Source organism: Chinchilla lanigera, unplaced genomic scaffold (assembly GCF_000276665.1).
Source record: "Chinchilla lanigera isolate Chin_1 unplaced genomic scaffold, ChiLan1.0 scaffold00062, whole genome shotgun sequence".
In the NCBI taxonomy this organism is placed as follows: Eukaryota; Metazoa; Chordata; class Mammalia; order Rodentia; family Chinchillidae; genus Chinchilla; species Chinchilla lanigera.
In genome coordinates this window covers 724,653-751,589 of record NW_004955463.1, presented here as the reverse complement: position 1 = coordinate 751,589, position 26,937 = coordinate 724,653, and the positions used below count along the sequence as shown (strand labels likewise).

Here is a 26,937-nt window from a genome sequence, read left to right as displayed (position 1 = left end):
TAGAGTGATGAAAATTTTCGTAGCAGAGCTCAGCAAAGCAGTAGCCTTTGGCAGTGAACTAAGGAGACGAAGCTGTCAGCTCAAAGAAATATATGAAGTAGAAAAAAGAGTGTTTATGTTATTATCTGGAGGTTTGTTTATGGGCTCCTGGGTTCTTAACACACCAGACACAGAAATTCACAGTGAGAGCCTCAAGCCAGCCCAGGTAGCCCTGACTCTCGGCTCTACTTTTGCTTTCCTATTTGCTATGGCGTCTGCCCAGGAGTTGGAGAAAATTCCTTGAGTAAGCCTAAGATAAAGCATCCGGAGTTTGACATTCTAATTCCCGCTCTGCCCCCGGCTTACTGGTGATCATGGATAAGACACTTATCTGGTCTGTGCCTAAAGCAATCTATAAAACGAGAATATTATTTGGATTCCTGCTCTCTAGGATGCTGTGGTGGTTAGCTAATAATTTATTTTGCAGCTAAGAAGAGAAAGAGATAAGGTCAATGTTATCAGTGTATTCAGATAAACATTTTAAAACCTTAGCTATCATGACTTTTCTCATACCCAACTACTTACTGTAAACATTTAAGGCAGGAAGGAATTTTTAATAAGCAGAACCACATGTTAATATTCTAGATGAGTAAATTAATACTGAACCTCAGTGTAAAGAGATTATTTCACCTCATCCACGGGTAAGCTTCCCTTCCTTCCCTGATTGGATGGAACAATTATTACTCTTTGATTTTTCTGCAATTTTTCCCTGCAGTCTTTTAAACCTAAATGAAGCCATAAATCAATTAATAGATTTCTGTAATTTTTCCTCAGTATACTTTCTTTATTCCAAAGTATCAGTAGCTATACTAATGTAGCTTTTTATCAATGGCTATTTTTATAAAGTTCTATACTATTGATTATCTATGTATTTCTCATGCTGTTTTTAGTGTCTCAAAATCATAGGAATATGCATTACATTATTGAAATAAAATAGCCGATACTATAAGCTGAAAAAAAAAACATACAAACACAAAATCAAAATATTGTACTTTTATTGATAGAATAGCATAATGGAATTCACATTACTTCCTTTGAAATTGGGAATAATAAGGATGCTTATTAGATAGAAGTGTTATGAAGATTTAAAGTTCCAATCCTTCAAAATCATTTTAACAGGTATGACAGACATTGTGAAATGATAGGAAAATGTTCAAGGGTAAAGGGCAACGGGAATGTGGAAAAAGAGAAGGGAAAGAAGGAGAAATTTTGTATGTATGTATATACAGGATAGTTAACATAGTTGATCTACTGTCTTCTATTTCTTTGATGAAAGAAACTGTTAATGAGTCCTTGATTGATCAATATTGCATGTCTCTATTTGTTTTCATGAGAAACCGCTTTGAAGATATCAATATATAATATAACAAACATTGTTAATTTCCTACCACTTTGTTTGTAACTCTGTATTGTTTGTACTGTTCTTTTGCTATTTTGTATGTTTTTGGGTTTGTTTTGTTTTGTTTTTTTGTATTGGGAAATGAATTCTGGACTTTGTGCTTGCCAGGCAGGCGCTTATGCCACTGAGCTATATCCCCAGCCCCTCTTTTGCTATTTTGTAAAAGATAAAGAAAAAAAATCATTGCAACAGTGTTTTGCAAAAATAAGTAATCAATAAATGCTATCAATTATCATTCTATTAAAATCATAAGCAAGATTCTAGACACACTAAATTCAGAATATCTAATAAATAAAAACCAATATTATTTGCATTTTCAAATATTTTACAGAACTAATGATGTAATAGTATTTCCAAAATTCTTTATTTAAATAGAATATAAGGAACAGAAAGTTATCTGCAAAATCAATCAGAAATTTGGTTATCTTGTTCAGTGTTCTTTTTATGCAGATATCATGATGTAATGAGGGTTCAGTGATGTCAAATACATTATTCTTGTTTACATGGATGTTATATCTGAGATGTAAAGGTTATCTGCCACTAGGTTATATCTGCCTATCTGAGGTTATATCTGAAATTATGTCTGCCACTATGCCTGGCAAATAATGAATATTTAATACATAGTACATATTATTTTTCTGACTCCAAATATTTAAAGAGATCAAGTGCTTTGTATCATTAGCAAAGTGCTAAATAGTTATTAAAAATTCATGAGGAAGATGACTTCTAGATGTTTATTCAAGGAAGACTTTGTGACAAAATTAAACCTGAGGTCCACCTAAAGTATTAAGTATGAAAGATTCGGGGCTATGTTCTTTTATACTGTTGCATCATTGTGTTTGTATGTGGAGAGATAGCTATAACATTATAAAGTAATTACATAACTACATGAAGACCTGCCCCATCACTAATTACTGCTACCTCTCTTTAAAATTAAGAAAAAGTACTATAATTTAAAACATAATAACTCACCCAAAAATTATCAGTGAGAAAAAGTCCAAAAATGATGAGATAATCATAGGTTCTCTGTAGTGTCACTGGAAAAGAAGACAAAAATACGAGGGAGATGCCAAGAAAGAGAGGACAACCAAGCTGGTAATGGGACCTAGGTATTTTCTGTCACTTACCTGGCATTTTCTTATATTGGTCTTCTTGACTCAATCAAGTGGAAACAGCTATTTAAAAATGTTAAAAGACCATTTCTAAAGTCAAACCTTTGCTTCTGTCAACATATATGTCACTGGTTTAAATCTTGAGCCTGCTTTACCCCATCTCAACATTGTTCAAGTAAAATCAAACTTCAGTCCTGTTACAGGCTCTATGCTACCATAACTGACATCACCCTTGCTATATTTAACTGCGTAGCATTTTTAATACAGTATTTTTAATTGGTGACTCTTAGTTTTACAAAATACTGAACTCAAAGTTATATAATGTATTTTGATTATATTCACCCCATAATTACACTCATGTTCCTCTCTTTCATGCCCCCTTATTCCCTTTCTCTTGTCTAATATTAATCTCCCTCCTGTTTTCATGTCATCTCTTTTAGATTCCATGTATTAGTGAGAACATGAGATTATTATCTTACTGAGTCTGGCTTTTGTCATTTGCATAATGAGCTCCTGTTCCACCCATTTTTCTGCAAATGACAGTTTTGTTCTTCTAAATAGCTGATAGGAATGATAAGAGTAAACAGCCTTGCCTTGTTCCTGATTTTAGGAAAAAATGCTTCCAATTTTATACATTTGGAATGACGTTGGCTGTTGGTTTGCCATACATGCCCTTTACCACATTGAAGTATGATCCTTTCATACCTGGTTTCTTGAGCGTTTCTATCATAAAGACTTGTTGGATTTGGCCAAAGGCCTTTTCTGAATCTATTGAGATGATCATGTGACTTTATTCTTGATTCTATTTATGTAGGGTGTTCTATTTATTGATTTGTATGCATTGAATCATCCTTGTATCCCTTCAATGAAATCAATTTTATCCTGATATATGATCTTTTTAATGTGTTGTTTACTTCAGTTTGCAAATATGTTATTAGACACTTTTGTATCTATGTTCAACAAGGATATTGCTCTACAGTTTTGTTGTTCTTGGTTTGTCTTTGTCTGGATTTGGTATCAGAGTGATGTCTTCACAGAATGATAAGTGAAGTTTTCAATCTCCATGTGTCTGTTGTTTGTATAATTTCTATATTTTCTCTTGCTGTTGGTTTCTAACTTCATACCATTATGATCTGATAAGATACAAGAATTATATCTTTTTTTGTTATTACTTGTTCTATAGCCTAAAATATCATCTACTTTGGAGAAGAACCTATGAGCTTCTGAGAAGAATGTGTATTCTGTAGCTGTTTGATGGAAAGTTCTGTAAACATCTATTGGGTTCATTTGATCTGTGGTAAAGGTTAGCACTGATGTTTCGTTGTTGACTTTTTCTGTTGGAATGATATATCTGTTTGTGAAAATGGAGCACCGGTCATTAATTATTATTGTACTGGGACTTGTGTCCCTCTTTGTCTCGTAATACTTGTTTTATGAAACTACGTACAATAACAGTCAGTATGCATTGACAACTGTTATTTCTTCTTGATGGATTGTTCTCTTTACCAATATGTAGTGGCCTTCTTTGTCTATCTGACTAATTTTTTCTTGATTTGTCATTATAGCTGTAGGTACTATGGCTTACTTTTGGGTTCTATTAGCATGGAATATTGTTTTCTATCCTTCCACTTTCAGTCTGTGTATCTGTGTATGTCCTTGCCAGCAAGGTGTGTTTTATGTAGGTAGCAGAAACCTGAGTCATGTTTCTTAATCCAGTCTACCAGTTGGTGTTTTTTAATTAGAAAATTATGACTGTTTACATGCAGAATTATTACAGAAAGTCCCACACTACTTTTTTCATTTTGTTGTCTGATGTTTGGTTCTTTCCTAATTCTCAGAGCTTTGTCTAATCCTCCTCTTCTGTAGGTAGGATTCCTTCTAAGTGTCCTCTACATTGTTGGCTTAGTGGTCATGAAGTTCTTTAATTTATGCTTATCTTGGCAATTATTTCCTCTTCAATTTTGAAGACCAGCTTTGCTGGATATAGTGATTTAGGCTGGTGGTTATTTTCATTCTGGGCTTGAAATGCATTGGCTTATGTCATCCTGGCCTCTAAGACACCTGCAGATCTATAAAGCAGTTATTCTAATAGGTTTGCCTATACGTGATGTGACATTTCTTTCTTGTACCTTTTAATATTCTTTCTTTGTTCTGTACTCTTGATATTGTAATCACAATGTGATGTGGAGATTTTTTTTTTCTGGTTATGTCACTTTGGTGTTCTAAATAACTTCAGTATCTGGATGTCTATATATTTCTAAAGATTTGAATTTTCTGATAGTATTTCATTAATAAGATTTTTTTCTATGCTATTAATTTCAACCTGGACACCCTTTTTTTATACTAAAATTTTGGAATTCGGTCTAACTGTATCCCAGAGTTCTTAAATGCTTTGTTAATGATTTTGTGTTTTTTCCTTTATTAAAATCTGTGTGTACTAATTCATTAGCCTTATCTTCATGCCTTGAAATTCTATATTTTCCTTGCTCCTGTCTATTGTTGAAGGCTTTCCATTAAGCCTTTAGTTTGACTTATTGTGCTTTTAATTTCCAAGTTTTTGCTTTGACTCTTCTTGAGAATCTCTGTCTCTTTGTTAAATTGCTCCTTCATATCCTTCATTGTGTTCCTAAATTCATTGAGCTGTTTATTTGTAGCCTCTTTGAATCAATAGTCATATCAAAAATCAGTGTTTTGATTTATTTGGTGTTTCAAGCACTTGAATATCTTTGCTTTCAGTTACTGACGAGTGGACTTTTGGAGGAGTCATGCTGCCTTGTTTATTCATACTTCTTGTGTTTCTTTGTTGACATCTGTGCATCTGCTCAGATGTCTCTTCCACTTTGTGTGAGAGTTTTGTTAGTATCCAGCCTTACTTTGAGGGCTTCTTCCTCAACATCATTCAAAAAGTAGGCCATGAACTACAATGAGAACAACAATACAAAGAGAAGCCGGATGTTGACATACAATAAAGACCAATTAGCCACATATATAGTACCATTAACAACAGAAAAAAAGCAGGAAAAATACTGTAAGTTAAAAGACTAGAAATTAGTAAAGATTAAAAGTAATAGCAAAAATAGCAAGGGTGGTGAAAGAACAAATGAAAAAGAAATTTTTTTAAACAAGAAGGAAAAGGAAGATGGGAAGGAAGGGGAGAAAAGTGAAATTAAAACTCCAATTAAAGTATTAAAAATTAAATTAAGTGCAAGTAACAGAAACAATAAATAAAATATGAAAATCAAAAATACACAAAGAAAAGAAAAAATGAGTTCAAACACTTTCTCCAGACCCTCTCATGACTGTCTCTTGTGGCCATCTCCCACCCTGTCTTTGCAACAGTGTTCCCAGGGACCCTGAAGTGTGCTTATCCTGTGACTTCTGATTCCTGAAGTAACTTAGTCTTAAACAATAAACTCCTGAAAATAGCTCCTACATCCCTAGATGTTGCATGAATTGCACTGGATTTCTTCTCCAAAGCTAGTCTTCCATGTGGAGAAGTCACTTTCAGAGTAAAACAACACGCTGGATTTGCATCTTACAGTAATAGTGAGTTTTTCCTTCAGTGAGCATTGCTGGTGCATTATTTAGTAGTAGGGCTGCCAGCTCTCTCTAGACTTACTTTTGCTGTGGAGTCAGATTCCCTTACAGACAATTTCATTCTTTTCTATATATTGTCGTCCTTGTCTCTGCAATTTTTAGCTTTTCTGGTGACTCTTTCTTGATTCCTGGAGTTCTTCAGTTTCTCTGTATAAAGTATTTGCTGTCCAACTGTCTCAATCCCAAGTCCTGAGAGGTGGTGTTTGGTTCCTGCTTCTACTCTGCCATCTTTTCTGTCTTTCTAAATGGATAATATATTTGAACATTTATTATTTTAAAAGTTTTGAAAAAAAATGTGCCTGACTAAGCCACAAATGCATTCTTAAGAGGGGCCTATGGAAAGAATATGCTTTCTCACAGTGAGCATCTTAAGATCACCCATGGTAGAAGAATGCAGGAAAGAGGGGCCATGGACCTGTAATGTAGTTCCAAAGTATTTTTGATGTGGAAACTGAAGAAGTTCCAAAGACACACCTAAAATTTATTTTACCCTTACCCAGTTTTCTATTGTGGAAAACAGATTTTCACAAATTTCACATTGCACAAAATAACAGATAAAGGGTGCTACACCTATGAACTCCTAGAAAGCATGGCAGCATTTTTCAGCAAGAGACCCACAGTGGATATAGTGTACAGAGCTTGGAACACCATAGTTGTTCTACAAATATCTTCGAATGAATGAGTAAACAAGTTTAGTTAATAGAAGTGAAAGAAAAAAATGTTTCATTTTTGTCCAGATTTTCTTGGATCCCTATGCTTATAATACAAAGACAGATCCTTCAAGGATATAGAGATAAAAATGAAGACTATTTTCAAAACATCATGTTTGCTGGTCATAATCTTTTTTAAAACTGAAAATTTAAAGAAGGAAAGTATATTTCTTTTGCTTAAAAAAGGTAAACAAAAATTAAGAATACCCACAGCTCCTGTGAGCCTACCTCTTCAAAAAATCAGCTCTTCAGAAAACATTGTTCTGAAGCTTTGCCAGTAAGATGAAAAAGTTCCCAAATAAGATGAAACCAAAAGAACTGAAATATATCACATGCAAATTCCATACAGATCTGCCCATGTAAAATTTCAATACAGATAAATGTGTTGAATGAGACTGTGAAAAAATAACAGAAAAGGAAAAAATAAGCATAATGTACACAAAAAAGAAAAAAGATGACGAGGAAACCTTTCATGACAATGTAGAAGAAGCAGCATTAACAGAGAGCTTCAGGGCATGCACCAAGGTCAGTCAGTGTAGCTAAATGAAGTAACAGAGCTACTAACTCTGAAATACATGCTTCCTGAGTAGAAATAAGGTTAAATACAGAAAATGGGAAAGCTAGAATAAGAAATGAATCCACAGGTAAACTTGGATGCTCATGGTGAAGGCATTTGGCTTTCCCACCAGGGCAGAGACCAAAACCTGGCATAATAATAGCAAGTACAATTCCAAATCCCTGGTGCAAATCTCAACCCAAGTAGAAACATTTAGCCACCCTGGGCAGTGAACAAAACTTTCAGAAGTACAAGCCACAGAGCATTTCATCCAACAGCAACATATACATTCTTCTCAGCAGCCTACAGAACTGTTTCCAAAATATACCATATCTTAGGTCATTAAAATGACTAAATAAATATGAAAGAATTTAAATAATCTCTTTCATCATATTAGATTATAATGGAATGTAAGTATAAATCAACACTAAAAAAAAACACAGAAACTACACAAACAGATGGAGATTAAATTATACAATACTGAATAAGTAGCAGGTCACATAAGAAATCAGAAAAGAAATTTTAAAATTCCTAGAATTGTCAGTGGAAATCGAACATATCAGAATATATGTAACACAGTGTAAATAGTTCCAAGAAGAAAGTTTGTAGCTATGAGCACCTACATAAGAAAAACAAAGGAATTCCAAGTAAATAACCTAATGATGCACCTCAAGATCCTAGAAAAACAAGAGCAACTCAAACACAAAACTTGTAGAAGTAAGGACATTATAAAATCAGAGGCAAAATCAATAAAGATGAAATCAATTAGTTGAGCCTAAAAAATACAAAGGATCAATGAATCAAAGAGTTGCTTAATTGGAAGGATAAATAAGATCAATAAACACATACAGTTACCAAAGGAAGGAAAGACCCATATCAATGTAATGAGAATTTTTTTAAAAAGAAAGTTACAACAGACATTGCTGACATCCAGAGGATTATAAAGAAAACTACCTGAAAAACTTACATTCTGACAAATTGGAAAATATGTAAGAAATGGATACATTTCTAGATAAGATAACATAAGATACAAATATCCTGACTCATAGGCAATGAAAATGATGGAATAATGAAATTCTACAAATTAAGAAAAACTCAGGACCCGGTGGATTTATTGCTGAATTTTACCAGAGCTTCAAAGAAAATGAAGACAAATCCTCCTCAAACTCTTTCATAAAAGTGAAAAGGAAATAAGACTCTTAAACTCATTCCGAGAATCTACCATTACCCTGATACCAAAACTGGACAAGTGTAGTGTCAGGCAGGTGGTCTTTGAGGGGCTAGGGGCCCTTAATGACCTCTTGTCTCTCACTCCAGCATCTCCAGTTTTCTTTGCCTCACTTTGAAGTGGGGAAGTGAGGTGAGACAGGCTCAGAGCCAAAGGGAGGCCCTCAGCAGAGAATGAGGAACCCATTCTACACAGAAAGAGGAAGTGAGAAGTGAAAATAATGTGGGGTAAAAGTTTATTTATGAGGTTTTGAATACAAGAAACAGCTGCCAAGCAACAGACGTTCTACAAGGCACAGGGAATTCCACAGAAATTCCCAAGGCTCAAAGAACCTGATAGAAGTATAAGTACTCATACTTACAGAGGTAAGCTGGTTTCTAAAAATAACTGTTTCACTGACTGGTGTAATCTAAGCCAATCAGGGTCTTAGCTTTTGCTTCTGGGTTGAGAAAATGTCAGGGGCCAAAGGAGCACATAGTGAGTACATGTAATAATTTCACAAGAGCTAGCTTCTGTGAGTACATAGAGTAAAAGAAGCTTATGGTAAATACACAACCATCAGCCATGCCAGCCATGTCCTATAACATCCCTATCTACACATCGCTCTAACTGTCCCTACACAAGAATTCAACAAAAAAGCAAAAGTACAAGCCAATAGCCTTGTTTGACATAAATGCAAAAATCCTCAATACAACAGGTACGAATAGAATGTAACAAATCTTTTGAAAGATCATACACCATGATCATGTCAGCTTCATCCCAAGAATATGTGAATAAACCAATAAAAGTAATACTCCACCAGAAATGTAATTAAAAGTAAAAATCACATGACCATCTTAATAGATGCAGAAAAAGCCTTTGACAAAATCCAATATACTTTCATGATAAAAAACATAGCATGACAAAAATAGGTACAGAAAAAACTTAGTTTAGATGAATAAAAGCTATTTGTGACAGACCCACTGCCAGCAGCATGTTAAATGAGGAAAAAGTGAAAATATTTCCCCTAAAATCAGAAACAAGACATGGGCGCCCATTCTCACCATCCTTCTTCAGTATACTCAAAATTTTTAACTGGAACAATGAGGCAAGAGAAAGAAGGAAAAGATGTACAAATAAGAAAGGAAGAAATCAAACAATCTTTATTTATAGATGATATGATCTTGTGCATAGAATACCAAAACACTCCGCCAGAATGTTTTTCAGGGCTACTAAACAAACTCTGTGAAGTGACAAGATACAAAATCAAAAATTAATATTTTGGTACTCCAATAATAAATGCACTAAGAAAGAAATCACAAAAACTTTTCAATGTATGATAGCTTCACAAAAAAATAAAATGTCTGGGAATCAATGTAACCAAGAAGGTGAAAGACATTTATAATGAAAACTACAGTACTCTAAAGAAAAAGATTGAAGAGGACATTAAAAACTGGAAAGAGATCCCCCATTCCTGGATATGCAAATCACTAATGTCAAATATCCATATTGCAAAAATGATATATAGAGTTGCAGTGTCAGGTATTATATCCCAGCAACAGGAAAGCTAACTAACACAGAAAATTGGTACCAAGAGTGAACTGTTGCCAGGACTCTTTGGAGATACATACTGAAAAAGCTTTGCATGCCTGATGAGTGATTGTTTAGAGCTCAGAAGACCAGAATGCTGATAGAAATACAGACAGTAATGGCCAGGCCTAGAAGGTTTCAGTTGGAACCAAGGATTCCATTGACATTAGGACTACAGGCCCTGTGGGTTGCACTCTGGAGGAAAATGTGTCTACATTTTCACTATGTCCTGAAACTTTTCAGGAAATAGATTGAGGATGGTGGATTAATTAATCTGGCAGAGAAAATGTCTTAAAATTGAAAATAATTTAGTGAATGGCACATAAATTTCATTTAAATCTCTATTCCTTCTGGGAAATTTAAGAAAAAGAATATGCACTGGTCATTTGTAAGACATAAAGTAGGAAGAAAACACAAATCACCTAGAAATAAAACAGGTATTATACTTGTATTAAACTTTTGGAGAGAAAAATCATCTTCAACCTAAAAATTGCTAGCTGGTTTAATTTATAAATTCAGTATATAGGCAAAACTTTTTCCTTTTCAATAATACAAGGGCACCTAACTTGTACATTTCACATATCTTTCTTCAGAAGTTGACTGAGAATATCATCCAGCAGGATGATGCATGAACTAAACAGCATCAAAAACAGTAGGATCAAGAATAATGAAATCGAAGCAAAAGATAATAAATGGAAGAACATCAATAGTGGTGCAGCAGATTGAGGAAAATCAATCCATGTAGGAACACAAGAGGATAAGGCTACTTAGGGGAGGTGATAGGAATAAAGGCAGCACTGTAGATGACCTGGTTTGCAAGAGACTAAAGATTAGAAAATAGAATTAAATATTTAAAAGGGAAAGTCAACAAAATAACAAAACTGGGAAAGAGATAATATGTGATTAGTTCATAGTATTTCATTCTGCAGGGAACAATGTCTATGATGTCATAGGATTGCAAGCAAAATAAAGTTAAGATGTTTCATAAAGTCCAAAAGCACACAGACATTGGGAGACATATGTGCAACATATAGAACAAAAAAGTTATATAAAAGAATAACTACAGATTTCTGTGCAAATGCTACGCAGCTTAGTAGAGACACAGGCAAAGGATATGATGAATCTAATTGTGAAAGAGAAAATGCCAGTAAACCTTTAAAAAGTTACTTATTATAACTTATAGCTCAAGAAATGCAAATGAAGCTAGCTTTGAAATTTCATATTTAATCTCTAATACTAACAAGATTTTGTAACCTGTAGCACTGGCTAGTGGACAGGGAAGGAGGCACTCACATGCAATGTTGATACACATATGAACAGTTAGTTACAAATTTTCTGGAAAGTAACTCAACATACCTCAGTAATTAACTGCATATATCCTCTGCCCTAGGAACTCCTTCAAAATAATGAATTTGGCAGATACAGAATGTTCAAGTGGAGAGGGGATCAAGAGTTGGAGGGACCAGGGAGAAATGAGAAGGGAGCAGGTATAAAAAAAGAATTACGACGTGTTATGCCCATGTACAAACTCCCCACAATAAATGTAGTCGTGTACCACAAACATGTAATAATAAAATATACACAGTATCTGTACACACTGGTGTGTGCTGGAGCATTGTTTACAGCAGTTTTTAAGTTACCATTACCCAAATGTCGTGAAAAGTGACATAAATGATAAATTATAACATATCTATAAAACAGGCCATTAAGCCAATAATTTAAGTAAATTAGTAATTTACAAAGGATTTATTATAGATTAAAAATTTTCTAACAGTAAATTTTAAAGACAAAATTTAAAAGGAACATCTGGAGTAGGATCTTATTGTTAAAAAAAATAGAGCTTTCAGCTTTCGGCTAAGAGAAGGCTAAGGTGCAACTTTCTTCTGTCCCCTGGAATCGTAGTTCACCTGACACCAGCCGCCTCCACCATGCCACCCAAGTTTGACCCCAAGGAGATCAAGTGGTGTACCTGAGGTATGCCAGTGACGAAGCCAGTACCATGTCTGCGTTGGCCCCCAAGTTTGGCCCCTTGGGTCTGTCTCCAAAAAACGTGGGTGGTGACATCGCCAAGGAAACTAGTGAGTGGAAAGATCTGAGGATTACACTGAAACTGCCCATTCAGAAGGGACAGGCCCGGACTGACATGGTGCCTTCTGCCTCTGCCCTGATCACCAAAGTCCTCAAGGAGCTGCTAAGAGACAGAAAGAAGCAGAAAAACATCAAACACAGCGGGAATATCACTTTTGATGAGATTGTCAACATTGCCTGACAGAGTGTCACTGTCTTTAGCCAGAGAACTTTCTGGAACCATTAAAGAAATCCGGGGACAGTCCAGTCTGTGGTTTGCACTATGGACAGCCGGCATACTCATGACAACATAGATGACATCAACATTGGTGCTGTGGAGTACCCAGATAACTAAGAAACATAAGAAAATATTTCAATAAAGAGATGATCTGACAATAAATAAATAAATAAGTTAGAAAAATAAATGTGCATAGACAGACACATGATATGTTGTATGCACATATATTCGCATATTTAACAGTGGAAAGAAAATGTGGAAATATCACACAAATTATTAGCAACAGTTATCTTAGCAAGAGGATAAAGAAATCTCTACCTTCATAGTGTTTTCACATTAAAGGGACCTGTGAGAGGAAAAGATCAGTTAAAAAATTTTAAAAGACAAAGAATGGAAAGGAATCAATGATGAAATTAAACGCTACTCAAAGAGCAGGACAAAAATATCTCCACAATGAGTCATTTGTTCTTTAGACATTTCATGAACAACAGAAAATCAATGAAATGAAACACCAAAGAAGAAAAGAGAAGACAAGAGAATACGAAGGAAAACAAGACTGAACTGATAAGAAGCAAACTGGTGATTAAAGATGCTATTAAGATTCCATCTCACTCCAGAAAGAATGGCCATCATCAAGAAATCAAACGATGACAAATACTGGAGAGGCTGTGGGAAAAAAGAGCCCTTCTGCATTGTTGGTGGGAGTGTAAACTAATACAACTGCTATGGATACCAGTGTGGAGATTCCTCAAAAAACTAAAAATAAAAATTCCATTCAACCTAGCTGTTTCCTTTCTAGATCTCTTCCTGAAAAGGTTAAAGACATTATATTACAATGAAACCTGCATATCTATGCTTATAGCAGCACAATTCATGATAGGTAAAACAAGGAAGTGGACTAGTGCCCATCAACGGCTGAATGGTTAAAGAAAATGTGGTATTTATACATAGTGGAGTACTACTCTGTCATAAAAAAGGATAATGTTGTCATTTTTAGGAACATGGATGCACCTTGAGACAAAAATATTAAGTGGAATAAGTCAGCCGTACAGGCTTAAGTCTCACATGGTTTTTCTTATATGAGAAACCCAAAATATAAAGAGCAAAATAAAAGATGGATAGTAGGAAATAGGTAGATATTTTGCAAATGATATGGGGACCTAGATATGGAGGGATGGGGAGGAAAGAGAGAGGAAAAAGATGAAAAAAGAATTAAGTTGTGCACCAACTCCCCACGAGGAATGTAATCATTATGTGCTATAGATGCATAATAATAAGAATAAATAATATGACCTAAAATACTACTACAGGAATAATAAATACATTGAAATAGCACTGACAGAATATATAGGGTCAAAATTGAATTAAAGGCCAAATGTATCCAGAAAATAAAGATAAGGAGACTATTAATCTCTTAGAATATTGTTAATAGTTACAGCTGGCAGATAATGATGATTTAGCAAGAGAAAACCAGTTGTTCATCATTCTAGCGAAATCTTCTACTCTACCATTAAATAAAGGGAAATAGTTCTGTTTTATCACTTCAGTAAATTTCTAGAGGGGGGAAAAACTCTGACAATCAGAAGAGCCTTCTGTATTCGCAATGACACAAATAGTTATCAAACAGAATCATCAAAACTGAGGCAAATTTTGAAAGTGTTTCTGAATTTCACAAATGGAGGATCAGTTCAAGAAGAACATAGTCAGGAAAAGTAGAAGAAAACAGGAAAAGACAAAGAAAAGGGGGAAAGTAGGAAAAAGGAGAGTAGAGACAGAAAATCAGGCACGAATATGGCTACTACAGTTAAGGAGACAGTTAGGCTGTGAGAATAAGAAAAGTAGGAGATTGCTCCATCTTCTATTGTTTTTTTTTTTTTTTTTCAAAACCTGCCCTGAGGACAGAGTTCCAAAGTTTTGTATCTGTTCCTGAAGCAGTTAGGAGGACATACTAGTCAGTTTTCTCATTGCCAGGGCAAAATACATGACATCTGCAACTGAAAGGAGAAGAGGTTCATTTTGACTGGTGGTGTCAGAGGTCTCAGTCCATGGTCATCTGGCTCCAAGGAAGAAACATCAGGGCAGAACGGTATGGTGGAGAAAAGCTGTTCCACTCATGCCAAATAGGAAGGAGATCACAGGAGGAAAGCCAGAGAACTTTATCTATCAGGGATAAGACATAGATTCCCAAGGTCACACCCCCATGACACACCCAGAAGTACCTAGAAGTGTGCTTTACAAATCTCCTAGACAGCTCTTAAACCAATCAGGTTGATAATCAAGATTAACCTTCACAGTGAAATATAGGTATTTGTATTTTAACTATAAATAAAGCATTACATCATTGGAGAAAAATTAATGGAAAAAACATATCGGAAACAAAAAGCTGGTTAAGAAAGTATGAGTCTGAATCACATTAGTGATAATTTTTTCTTTCATGTATTCTGTCTTTTCCCTTGTCCTTTTTTTCTCTCTCAGGCCAGATCTGGTTCAAAAGTTGCAAAGGTATTTGCATGTATGATCAGCAAGAGAGTTCAGTTTCCAAGGACAAAGACAGAGTTTCTGTATTTGAGTCTTAAGATTTGAGGAGACTTTGAAAATTAAATATCTTCTAGAGACAAAGAAAAACAAAGGCACATGCTCACTATATCCTAATTCCCCATTAAATTTCACCCTGCTTGACTTATCTGGCTTTCTCATTCCAATACATATCGTATCCTACATATTACATGCTGTATAGATGAATATAAGTTCTTGACATGTTTACCTGTAGAGTTTTGTTGGCAAGATAGCCTGGCTGATATTGGAACTGGGGATCAAAAAGAGCTAAAAATCACAAGTCCAAATTTTGTCTTGAAAGCCTCAGAAGGCAAGGAATTATATTTGCAAGCACAATTAAGGAGTGGAGAAGTTTGTCTAAATCCATATGGTATATAAGTGCTAGTAAGAGTATTTAGTAGAAGATGAAAGCAAGGTTTCTATAACAAGTGCAGATTATTATATGCTTCATTACATCTTTTCTGCAGAATCATAGAAAAAATAATAGATTAATTATCTTTTGAGAAATCAAACACCATCAGCAAGAAGTGAAAGATAATTGAATAAAATGTTGTCTTAGATATAGTTGTTACCTGAACAACATGAGTATTACAAACGTATTTGAATGAAGTGTAAGGATTTTGACATAAGACTAAATGAAATCAGGACACAGCAAAACCACCACATGCTTAGCAAATGAGAAATATTTAGGGCTGACCTTAAATCAGTATTATCAAGTGAGAAATAATGAAAAGTCATTGACCTAAACAAACTAATAATTTTCTAGTTCAGAGCATAATTTCTTAAGTGCCATGAAAGTTATTCCAGGTCATGTCTTGATCCTATAAAAATTTGTTGTCTATGATATTGGATTTTGCATTTGATTCTAAAAAATCAGAGGAACCACAGGAAACTATAGTTCCTGTTTATCTGTAAATCATTTTGTATTCATGAAGGTGCTGCTTCATTGCCAAGAGTATTGCGTAGAAACCAGATTGAAAATGTCTATGAATTGAGTAAGTTCCAAAAAGGCAGTGAACTGTACAGTGGCCATACATTTCAGAACTTTAAAATATATACTGATGTGTGCATGTGCATAAACTGAGATTAAGACACTGCTTTTCAAAGTTCTGTATCTTTATAGATTTAGAACTACTTTTACCAGCCATGGTTTGCTTTTTTGATATTCAACTCTTAAAAAATCATTACCTGTCATCAAAACTCTGTTTCAATAGAGACGGAGTGAAATTATGTACTATTTTTCTTGCTATATGATTTCGAAAAACTTCATGTAGTTTAATTATTCCCTGGTATGTTGATGTAGTATCTTTCCTTATTTATACACAGTGTATAAAATACAAACATACACTGTTATGGTTTATGTCTGGGTGTCCCCCCAAAGCCTCATGCGGCCATGGGGCAGGCTTTTAAAGTTTGATTGATTAGGGGTGTGAGAGCTGCACCCACCCTGGGGTGAATAGTTTGCATATGTAAAGGAGAGGAAAAGAGTGCTTGAGGCCATTCCTGGCTTTTGTGGTTGTTGCTTTAGCTGTGTTCTGCCACCCTGCACTATAGCTCTCTGCCATGTGCCACTCTGCCTTATAATCTGCCAAGTACGGACTGAAACCTCCACAAACTGTAAGCGAAATAAACCTTTCCTTCCTTAATTTTAGGTATCAGGTATTTTGTCCCAGCAACGAGAGAAAAGTAACCAAGACATACACACAGAGATAAGCACCACACAGTTTAGAAGCTTCTGAGCCTTTCCATAGGAATATGTATACTTTGTCACTAGCAGTAATGGCATTTTCTTCATAATCTCAATGTCAAGATTCCCAATCTTTGACCATAACCTTTGGGGCTTTCCAGTTCACCTTCTTTGGCACCCCAATTCAGATAATTACTAGACCTCACTAAATCTTCCAATCCATTATCACTACCATAGCTGAACACCTCTTGTATCCTACTTCCTCCTTAGGAAATTGAAATTTCACAGTATTATAACAGTCATTATGTTGAATATACCTTCAATGGCCATAGCAATCTCCTGTTTTGTCTTTCTCTGCAAAACCATACATTGGTTAAACACATCTGCCTACATTCACCCGCACTTAGAAAAATCAACAGTGAGGTCAAATAGTCTTCCTTGTTTCATGGCCATGAATGTTTTTTGCATATTATATTTTCCCTTAAGTCTTTATATTCTACTTTTAAGATGATTTCACACCTTCTTCTGTCTATCATATCTCCAACCCTTCCTCATCTTCACTCTCAGTTGCTAATATGGCTCCCTACTTTACTCAGACCATGAGAAGAGACCCTCTCCCTCTCCCTCTCCCTCTCCCTCTCCCTCTCCCCAATCACACTGACCCTCAAACTAGCATCTTTACTCACTGGGCCCCTTCAGTTCTCCCCTGAAATAAACTATTTCCTCTCCTTTCTAAAGATAAGTGAGTTGTGCACTTTAATCTATTCAAGAATATCACTCAGGTGATTTTTTATTTTCCTTGCTACCTAATCAGTTTTCTTTTACTACTGAATTATTTCTGTCATCTTATGTTCTATTAATGTTTTATCTTTAAAATTAAATCTTGATGTCATTCTTATTCCAGATAGTACCAAATTTCTTTACTCTCCTTCACACCAAAACTTAAGGACCCACGTTTGTACCAGGTCTCCAAATTCTATCTTTAATCTACTTTCAAATTCCTGGCCTCAGTCTATTGTTCCCCTCTCTTCTCCATCTGTATTTCTTTCCTTGATGATCTCATTAGACTTATGATTATAAATCTCAACTACACGTAGATAATTCCCAAATGTTTAGCTCCAAATTCAAACATCTTCTCCTCAATTCCAGGCTAATGTTTTCACAGTATGTTCAACATACTTGTTAAAAACTAGATGCCTACATGCCCCCCCAATAAGATGTTGAAGTCTTAACATTACAGTGGCTATACTTGAAATATGTTCTCTAAGGAAATAATTAAATTTAAATGAAGTCAATAAGGATGGACTCTGATATGATGGGATTAATGTCCTTTTTAAAAGAGATAATAGTTGCTTGCACTTTCTCTGTCCAGAAAAAGAGACCAAGTAAAGATATTTAGTGAAATAACCCAGATTCAAAATGGCAAATATCTTATGTTCTTCTCCCTAATATTTGGAATCTACAAGGAAGATGATGAAAGAAAAGTGGAATGAAGATGACAAGAGGAAGAGAATAAGGGGAGGATAAGAAAGGCCAATAGTGAAGGATGAATATAATTAAAATATATTACACATATTGAAGACAAAAGAGTGAAATTCGGAGGAGGAAGTAGGATGTGAGTAAAAATGATCACAGTATATTATGTACAGGTACAAACCTGCCTAAATTAAATCCATTAATCTGTACAACCAATAAACACTAATAAAAATAAACACTAATAAGCAAAAAGGAGAAATTGATCTATAAACTGCTAAAATACATCTCTAAAATTTAAAAATAAAAAAGAGAGAAGGTAGCCATCTAATAGAAATGAAGGAGAATCCTGACCAGAAATCAAATTTGTTAGATTCTCCAGAAATTTGAAAAATGAAGTTCCGTTCTTTAACCTATCCAAACTGTAGTATTTTGGTATGGCAGTCCAATCACATTTATATAATCTGCATTTGGATGCTTAAAGGACATCTTAAAATCAACATATTTAAAAGCTGAACTCCTTATTTTATCCCCCAAATCTGTTCTAACATATTCCTCCTTTTGATTGTAAAACCATCTTTCCTTCCAATGCCTGGTTAAAAAAAAACTTTAAATTACAGTACGCCCTTGACTTATGAAGTCAGTTTGTTTGCAGAGGCTGGTTTTAACTCAAATTGGTTGTAAGTCAAGACCATTTTCCCATAAGAATTAAATAAAATGTACCCATAATGATTCTGACCCTCCCAAAGCACTCCTTAACTAATCTTTTCATAATAAAAAGGGGTTGTATAATGCACCAAAAGGTTATAAAATGTGCCTAGTTCACCAGAAACAACAATTTCATACTGTACTCACCTTTCAAGTTGACATCTTTGGCTTGCAGGAAGGGAGGATGAAATGGAAGGTGGTTATTACTTGGAAAGAGTCCCATTCCATAAGAACATCAGTAATCTGGCTCTCAAACTTTTCAGAACTGAATATTGGTCCAAGGTTTCCTGTTTCTGTCTTTTCTTTAACCCTGTTCTGTAGTATGACATGACATTGTCATTAAGCAAGTGAATGCAATAATTGGCTATTTCTCTGTCTGGGTGGGTCATCTCTACAAATGTTTGTAGCTCTGTCCATTTTTTCATGGTTTCCTATATTTCAGAAGAATTTTGCTGCACTGATTGTTGATACTCTCCCTCCTCTTCAGGAAGTTCCTCAACTGCCATTCTCTGTTGCTCAGCCAGAGGTTGCTGAAGTTCCTCTGTAAACAATTCCTCTGAGTGTTCCTCTACCAGGTCTTCAGCATCACCACTGTCTACTTGCAAGCCTATGGATTCTTCTATAATGACAACATCATCATCCACGGGGTCTATTGACGACTCAGTTTCCTCTACACAGACTTCAAAGTCTCCATCATATATAATTTTAAGACACACATTCTTCCAGGCAGATCTCAGTGTCCTTAGGGAGACACTGACCCAGGATTTCTCAAATAACCCCACACGCAAAAGGATGTTGTAATGTTCCTTCCAGAGCTCTTTAAAGTCTCTGTATCTGAGACTGGAAATACTTCAGAAACAGTTCCTTTGTGTATAGCTTCTTAAAGTTAACTACAACCTGTTGGTTTATAATCTGCTATAGAAGAGTTGAAGTAGATGGGAGGAACTCGACTGAAAGCCATGGAATTCTTCAATCAATTCTTCCATGTCTCATGGGTGAGCAGCAGTATTATCCATGATGAGGAGAGCTTTGAGTGGTGAACATTTGTCCTCTAGATATTTCTTAATAGTAGGACAGACAGCCTCCCTGATCCACTCAAGAAAAAATACTCTTGTCACCCAACTTTTTGTTTAGATCTCCATAGGACCCCTTGAATATTATTTGCAACTTTATATTTTCTGCACACTCTAAGGGCCTCAAAATGATAAACCAAGTGAGGTTTTACCTTCAGGTCACCACTTGCATTGGAACATAGCACTAAGTTTAGTCTATCCTTCATAGGCTTGTGGTTTGGCATTTTCTTCTCATCCTGTGTAATATATGTTCTCCTAGATATTTTCTTCCACAAAAGGCCTGTTTGATCATAGTTGAAAATTTGATGGGAGCAAAGCCATTTCTCTGAGTCATCATGTCAAAGTGTGTATGTAATTTTCAGCTGCCCTTTTATCAGCACTGACTGCCTCACCATGCTTAGTTATGCTGTGAACCCCAATTCCCACTTCAAAATTGTGAAGTCATTGCTTCCTGGCATGAAATGTTCCACCATTATCACTTGTTGATGGAGTATCCTTTACAAGATCTGCATGTATAGTCCAGTGTTGGGAGCTGCTAAAGCTGGAAAATAATTACACATGCAGGATGAATTCAGCCCAAGAACACGGGAGCTCCTCGAAGTATGTAAACAAGCTGTTGTAACTTGTTAATTGATTGATGAGCAACAAGGAGGAAATTAACCAACCTCTCGAGAGTATAAATAAATGATCTACTATTCTTGGGAAGTTCCCCTTCTCTGCTCAGGAGAGAGGACCTCCACCTGATCCCAGCTTTTTGTCTCTTTTTTCCCTCATTCTCACCACTGTTCCTTCCCGTAGTACAGCAAGAACCCAATGGATCCTTACAGCCCAGCTCTTTTACAAATTATAGACTCAAGCTATAACCTGCAATCTGTCTTTTGTTTATCCACACTAATAATAGCCTTTCTATCTCTTCTCTGTTGATCATGACTTACTAATATGAGTAACACCTTTAGCAACTCTAGCTTTATCATACATTTGTATCTTTTCTTTGAAAGAAAGGATTCTTATCCCTAAAAGATTGTCAAGATGGTGGATTTCAACATGCTGTGCATATTAGCGAGATTGGTCAAGTGAACACCACTCCCACATTTGTCCAAAATTTCCTTCTTTTCAACTGTGATTGCTTTCTTTACCTTCCCTTCCATTCTTAGCTTCTTTTCTAGCCTTTGTGGAGCCATTCTGACAGTGGTAATTTAGTATTTATAGAGAGCATTGACCAAAGTCATATCCACAAACACAGATAGATGCTCATGTATACTTACATATGCTTTTCTGACATTGTAAGTCTTTGTTTACCACCACAGAAGTAGCCAGCATGTGGGCCATAACTCAAGACTTTGATCATAAGTTAAATATAAAATTCCAGTCATAACCCAAGTTGTTTGAATGTGAGGCCAGTTGTAAGGTTCCATGGTAACATTAATGTCTCCCCTTCTAACATATTCTATGTTTTCCACCTGGAAATTTGGTTGAAATATACCATTGAAATATAGCTAGAATCTGATCACTTACCCTACTTCTATTGCTACTTCTGTGGACCATGCCACTGTCATCTCACATGAATTATTGTAATACCCTCATACCTGATCTTTCCATTGTTATTCTTGCACCTCAATTCATTTCACAATGCCATAGTTTGTCTATAAAATAATTAACCAGTACTCTTCCAAAGGGTTCAGATCATGAACGTCTGAAGCATTTTTCCAGATACAGGGATACCAAAGAGTCACAATAATGAAACACAAGGAAGGAATATAGAACAGTATCCACAAAAACAAAGTTAAGTGGACAACTGATAAAATATAAGATTGTAGATTGGTGTTATATTATTGCATCAATATTAATTTACAGCTTCAGTAATTATGGCATAGTCTTACAATGTGTTAAAATTGAGGAAAAGAGGGGAGAGGCATAAAGGGCCATGCATACTATTTTTTGTAGTTGAAATTTTGCAAGACTAAAACTATTTTAACATAAAACCACACTATGGCTTCCCATTTCATTCAGATATACTAAGTAGTTCATCTTATCAACATTCTGGGTCTTCTGAGCTCCAACTAGAATTACTCATGGAATCTACTTAAAGCATTCTACAACTTCTCAGGTCCACCTCTCCAAATTTATCTGAAAAACAAGTTCCAAAGTCTTTGAAACCACATGGTCAAAGCATAGTCATAGCAGTGAGCTCACTCCCAGTAGTACCAACTTTCTCTATTAGTTAGCTTTTCCATTGCTAGGACCTGACACCCTCAGTCTAAGGAAAGAGGGGTTTGCTTGGCTGTCAGTGTCACTGAGTTCAGTGCATGGTTGGCCATCTATCTCCAAGGCAGAAACAGCATGGTAGAATGGCCTGGTGGAAGAAAACTACTCATGTCATGGCAGCCAGGAAACAGACAGAGATGGAAGGAGACTATGTCAAGAACACACCCTTTCAGGTCTTGCACCCAGTAACCTGCCACTGCTAACCCAGTGCCTTTTTCCAAACAGCACCATCAGGTACGAACTCATCAGGGGGCTAATGCACTGCTGAGATTAGAGCCCCCATGTGCCAACCACTTTCCAAATTTGTGACACTTGTCCATTCACCGAGAATTGGATAAGAAAATTGTGGTACTTTTATATAATGGAATATTACTTAGCTATAAAGAAAGATAAACTTGAGGCCTTTATATTTAAATGGTCACAACTAGAGACCATACTCATAAGTGAAATAAATCAAACATACATGTGCAAGCACTGCATTGTGTCACTAGTGTAAAACTTGAAAGAGTTAATTTAAACTTGGAGGTATGATAGACACTGTGAAATGATAGGAAACCACTGAAAAGTAAAGGGCTTCTGGGATGTGGGAAAAGAGAAGGGAAAGAAGGAGAAATTTTGTATGTATGTATATACAGGATAGATAACATGGTTGTTCTTCTGTCTTCTATTTCTATGCTGAAAGAAACTGTCAATGAGTCTTTGGTTGACCAGTATTGCATGTCTATATCTGTTTTCATGAGAAGCCACTTTGAAGATATCAATATGTAATACAACCACCATTGTTAATTCCCTACCACTTTGTTTGTAACTCTGTATTGTCTGTATTGTGCTTGTGATATGTTGTAAAATGCTGTATGTCTGTTAATGTTTCCCTCCTTTTATCTTTAAAATAAAGAAAAATTTTTAAAAAAAATTGTGACACTTTTGGGAGACATCTTCAATCTAAACTATAACCATGCCATATAGTAGCCGCACATAAATACTTGAGGCAGGAGCATAAATTGCCACCTTATCTCAAAAACCTTGATAAAATGTATAAAAAAACCTTCAAAATGTGTACAGTTTTACACAGAAGTTTTTATGTTATAGACACGGTAGTTCTGGTAGGTATGCAAGAAACTGTATATGGGCTATTTCTCACAGCATTAGTTAGTTTTTAAACATTTAGAAAAAAATACATCAAGCAAGAGTAGGTTAACATTTTGTACAGTTATATAAAGGAATATTGTATAATGATTAAAAAGTAGATTTCTTAAGAGTTTCTTAAAATGCACCAATACTAATAATATAATATTGAGTTAACATAGAAAAAATTTACAAATATATAAAAAAATCTGCATAGATTAAAAAATATATATATATACATGAACCATGAGGTATTGAATGGGCTGTTTGCCTTCTACCTTAAAGATTTGGGTAAAGTTGGGAAGATATCCCAGGCCAGAGGAACTGTCAAAACTAAAAGCAAAGACGTGGTAGCTTCAAAATCTAGAAAACATTACCACAGTTAGCACTTTGAAAGAAACAGACAGACTTCTCTCAGAAAATCATAGCCCTCCTCCCCCTTCTATTCTGTATGTGTCTCTTATGTCCTTCTGCCTTTTTCTGACAAGGACTACATTTAGGAGATACTTGTATAATTCAGAATAACCATGGTGTCTCAAAAACCCTTATTTAATCACATTTACAAAGACATTCTGTCCAGGTAAAGTAATATTTACCAGTTCCATGAATTAGGATACACCTTTGAGTGGCTATTGTTTAGTCTACTGTAGTAGAGCAGCCCTATCTCGAGGTCTTCAGCTGCCCCTTCTGCCAGTGAATGTTATTAGGACTCAAATAAGTTTCTCATCAAAAGTTCCTGCCCTGCCTCAGAGCTACTTAATATAAAGAGTAAAAGGATGGTCTCACAACTCTGACGGTGCCCTGTTCAATCGTCTGTCCAACCTGAGGTAATTTTAAATAAAGCCCAAGAGACAATGCTTGGGCAAATAAAGTCCATTTGATTGCACATTCAAGTGTAGGGAAATTGAACTGATGGATCCTGGAGAGATGATCTTCCAGGATCCATTATGTAATTTGACACAACAATGCTGGATAGAAAACTGAGGCATGGCGGATGATATAGAAACACCCCTCTGTGCATGGCCAGCCTGCACCGATTCCTTGGAGATGATTCATCAAGGAAAGCTGAAGGTTCATTGTCAAGCGTCAGAACAGGCCCACCCACACTGTGTCTCAGTGGGCTTCTGTGTGCCATCTTCTCTCACTACTTATGAAGAATCCAGCTGAGATTTCCTGCGGTAAGTCTAGCTGGCTTGTCATCTGACATTTCTTTTAGTGCCTCAGTATGTGCTCTTTCCATGGATCCTGTTGCCTATCTGGCACATGGCCGAGAAATAGAGGTTCCTTTCTTTCTACAGAGATCAAAACTCATTCTCTAATCATTGCTCCTCTCCCAAACCCTAGGGAATATTTTTGTATGCCCTTCTTCTTCTTGATTAAACTACCCCTCAGGGAAATCTCTGACACTTGATGTTTCTCTCAGAAGTATTTCCTCACTTTTGATATTTCCCTCAGATCTACCTAATGTAAACTCTTTAATGAACTTAGCCTTTGAAAGATAAATCCAGAAAGATTTTTTACCTGTCTTTTCTCCCTACTGCATCTCTTATGAGTTACTGAATACTCAGCAGACCAACTGCTTGAGTAGAGAAAAAGAAGAAACTACTGAGGACAAAGAAGTTTGTAAATAATTCAGAAATATTTCCTTCTGAATTCTGAACACCTCACTATTTATTACTAGTGGCAATATGTTTAAGAGTCTTAAAAAGCAAATGACACAAGACTGAAAAAAGCAAGACATAAACTCCAAGAAGAGGGATGAAGGCTTTATTTCAGCAAAATCCCTTCTGCTTGGAATTGCTGTAGCATGGAAAACAGAGCAAAACAGATAGGCAAATCTGCATATACTCAAGTTAACCAGACACTGCAAAACATTAAAGAGTTAGTACAATCAGTGCTCAGCAACAAAGGACCTAATAAGTAGTTCTTTGGGCCATACCACATGATAACTGAAAAAGAACCCAGACCAATATGATATGGTTTTTGTGTTGTTATTGTTGTTGGTGTTTCTTCCTTTAGCTGGGAGGTTAAAGAGCATTACCAGTTTCTTAGGGATTTCTAACAAGAAAATAGCACCTGAGCTGTACAATAGCCTTCACACAGTGTTATAATCGTACTTTAAGTTGTCTGTTGCTCTCTTTTAAAGATGGAAATAGAGCTTTTGCAAGTGGGAAGGGGAATAAGAGTTGGGAGGGAGCAAAAAAGAATTGAAATGTATTATATCCATGCACCAACTCCCCTGCGATAAATGTGGTCATTATGTACTGCAAACATGTACTGCTGCCACTGCTACTACAAATCATACTAATAATGGCAATAATAACCATAAAAATAATAAGCAGAAGTTTCAGTCATCCTCAGTGCATTTCTTCAGATTCCCAGGGAGTCTATTTTTTAAACCCCTCAACATGTTTACGACATACGATGTGTCAAAGTCAAACCATAGAAACACTAACATATTGTATGAAACCACCTTCAAGATATGTGTATAAGATGAATATGAAACATAAATGAATTTTGGGCTTAGACTCAGGTCCCATCCCTAAGATACTTCATTATGTATGTGTAAACATTCCAAAAGCTAAAAGCAATCCAAAATCTGAACCCTTCTATTTCCAAGTATTTTAGATAAGGAACAAGGGATAGTCAGTCTGTATTTACAATGTGTTTGGCACTGTATAAGTGTTTTACAGATAACAATACTTGCAGATCATCATACAACCCTGTGAAATGAGACTGTCAACACTCCGTGTCTAACCTTTAGAGTTAAAATGAGAAACTTTTTCTCTAGTGGAGTCCTATCCTGATATGTCTTTTTTGGACTAATCAGTAGAAGAAATATTTACCTCCGTTCATTAATGTAAGCCTTTGACTAAAGGTAAAATTGGCTGAAATGAGCAAAGAGTAACAGAAGATAGTGGTAGAGAATCAGTGAGTCCTCAGCGCTGCACTCCGCCCCTTTCCTTAGCCACTGCATTTCTTCCACTTCCAATTTAAAACTAGCGAATCTCTAGATAATCTTTTGACTGGCTTTCAGTCACCGACACATACTTTATAGCTCCATGGGAGTGTGACACTGATTATAAGTAAGATCTGTGAAACATCGAATAGCATTAGATTCTCAAATTTAAAGGGAAGATTCACATTTCATGAGATTATTTGAGATAGCTGGAAGCCAAATCAGCTGATTTGCTTCAAGATGTGTCTGGCTTTGATCTCATCAGAGCAAAGTAAGAGGAACAATCACAGCTGGTCAGCAACCCATTTTATCTTTGCGGGTTTCGTTTGGTTTGATTTGGTTTTGGTGACAGTACTTGGGACTGAACACAGAACCTTCTCACTGAGCTACGTCTTCAGTCCTTTTTACAATTTTACTTTAACGCAAGGTCTCTCTAAGTTGCCTGGGCTGGGCTCAAATTTTGATCCTACTGCCTCAGCCTGCCAGATTGCTAGCATTACAGGAGTATATCACCATATTTCACTCTTATTCAGTTTTAAACAGCTTTAACTCATACCCTGAGCACTAAAATGCTAG

General features: G+C 35.7%; 1 pseudogene; it reads left to right on the top strand.

The window, feature by feature from the left end:
• The first annotated feature begins 12,063 nt into the window (after positions 1 to 12,063).
• LOC102003953 lies at positions 12,064 to 12,632 on the top strand (annotated as a pseudogene).
• The last annotated feature ends 14,305 nt before the right edge of the window (positions 12,633 to 26,937 follow it).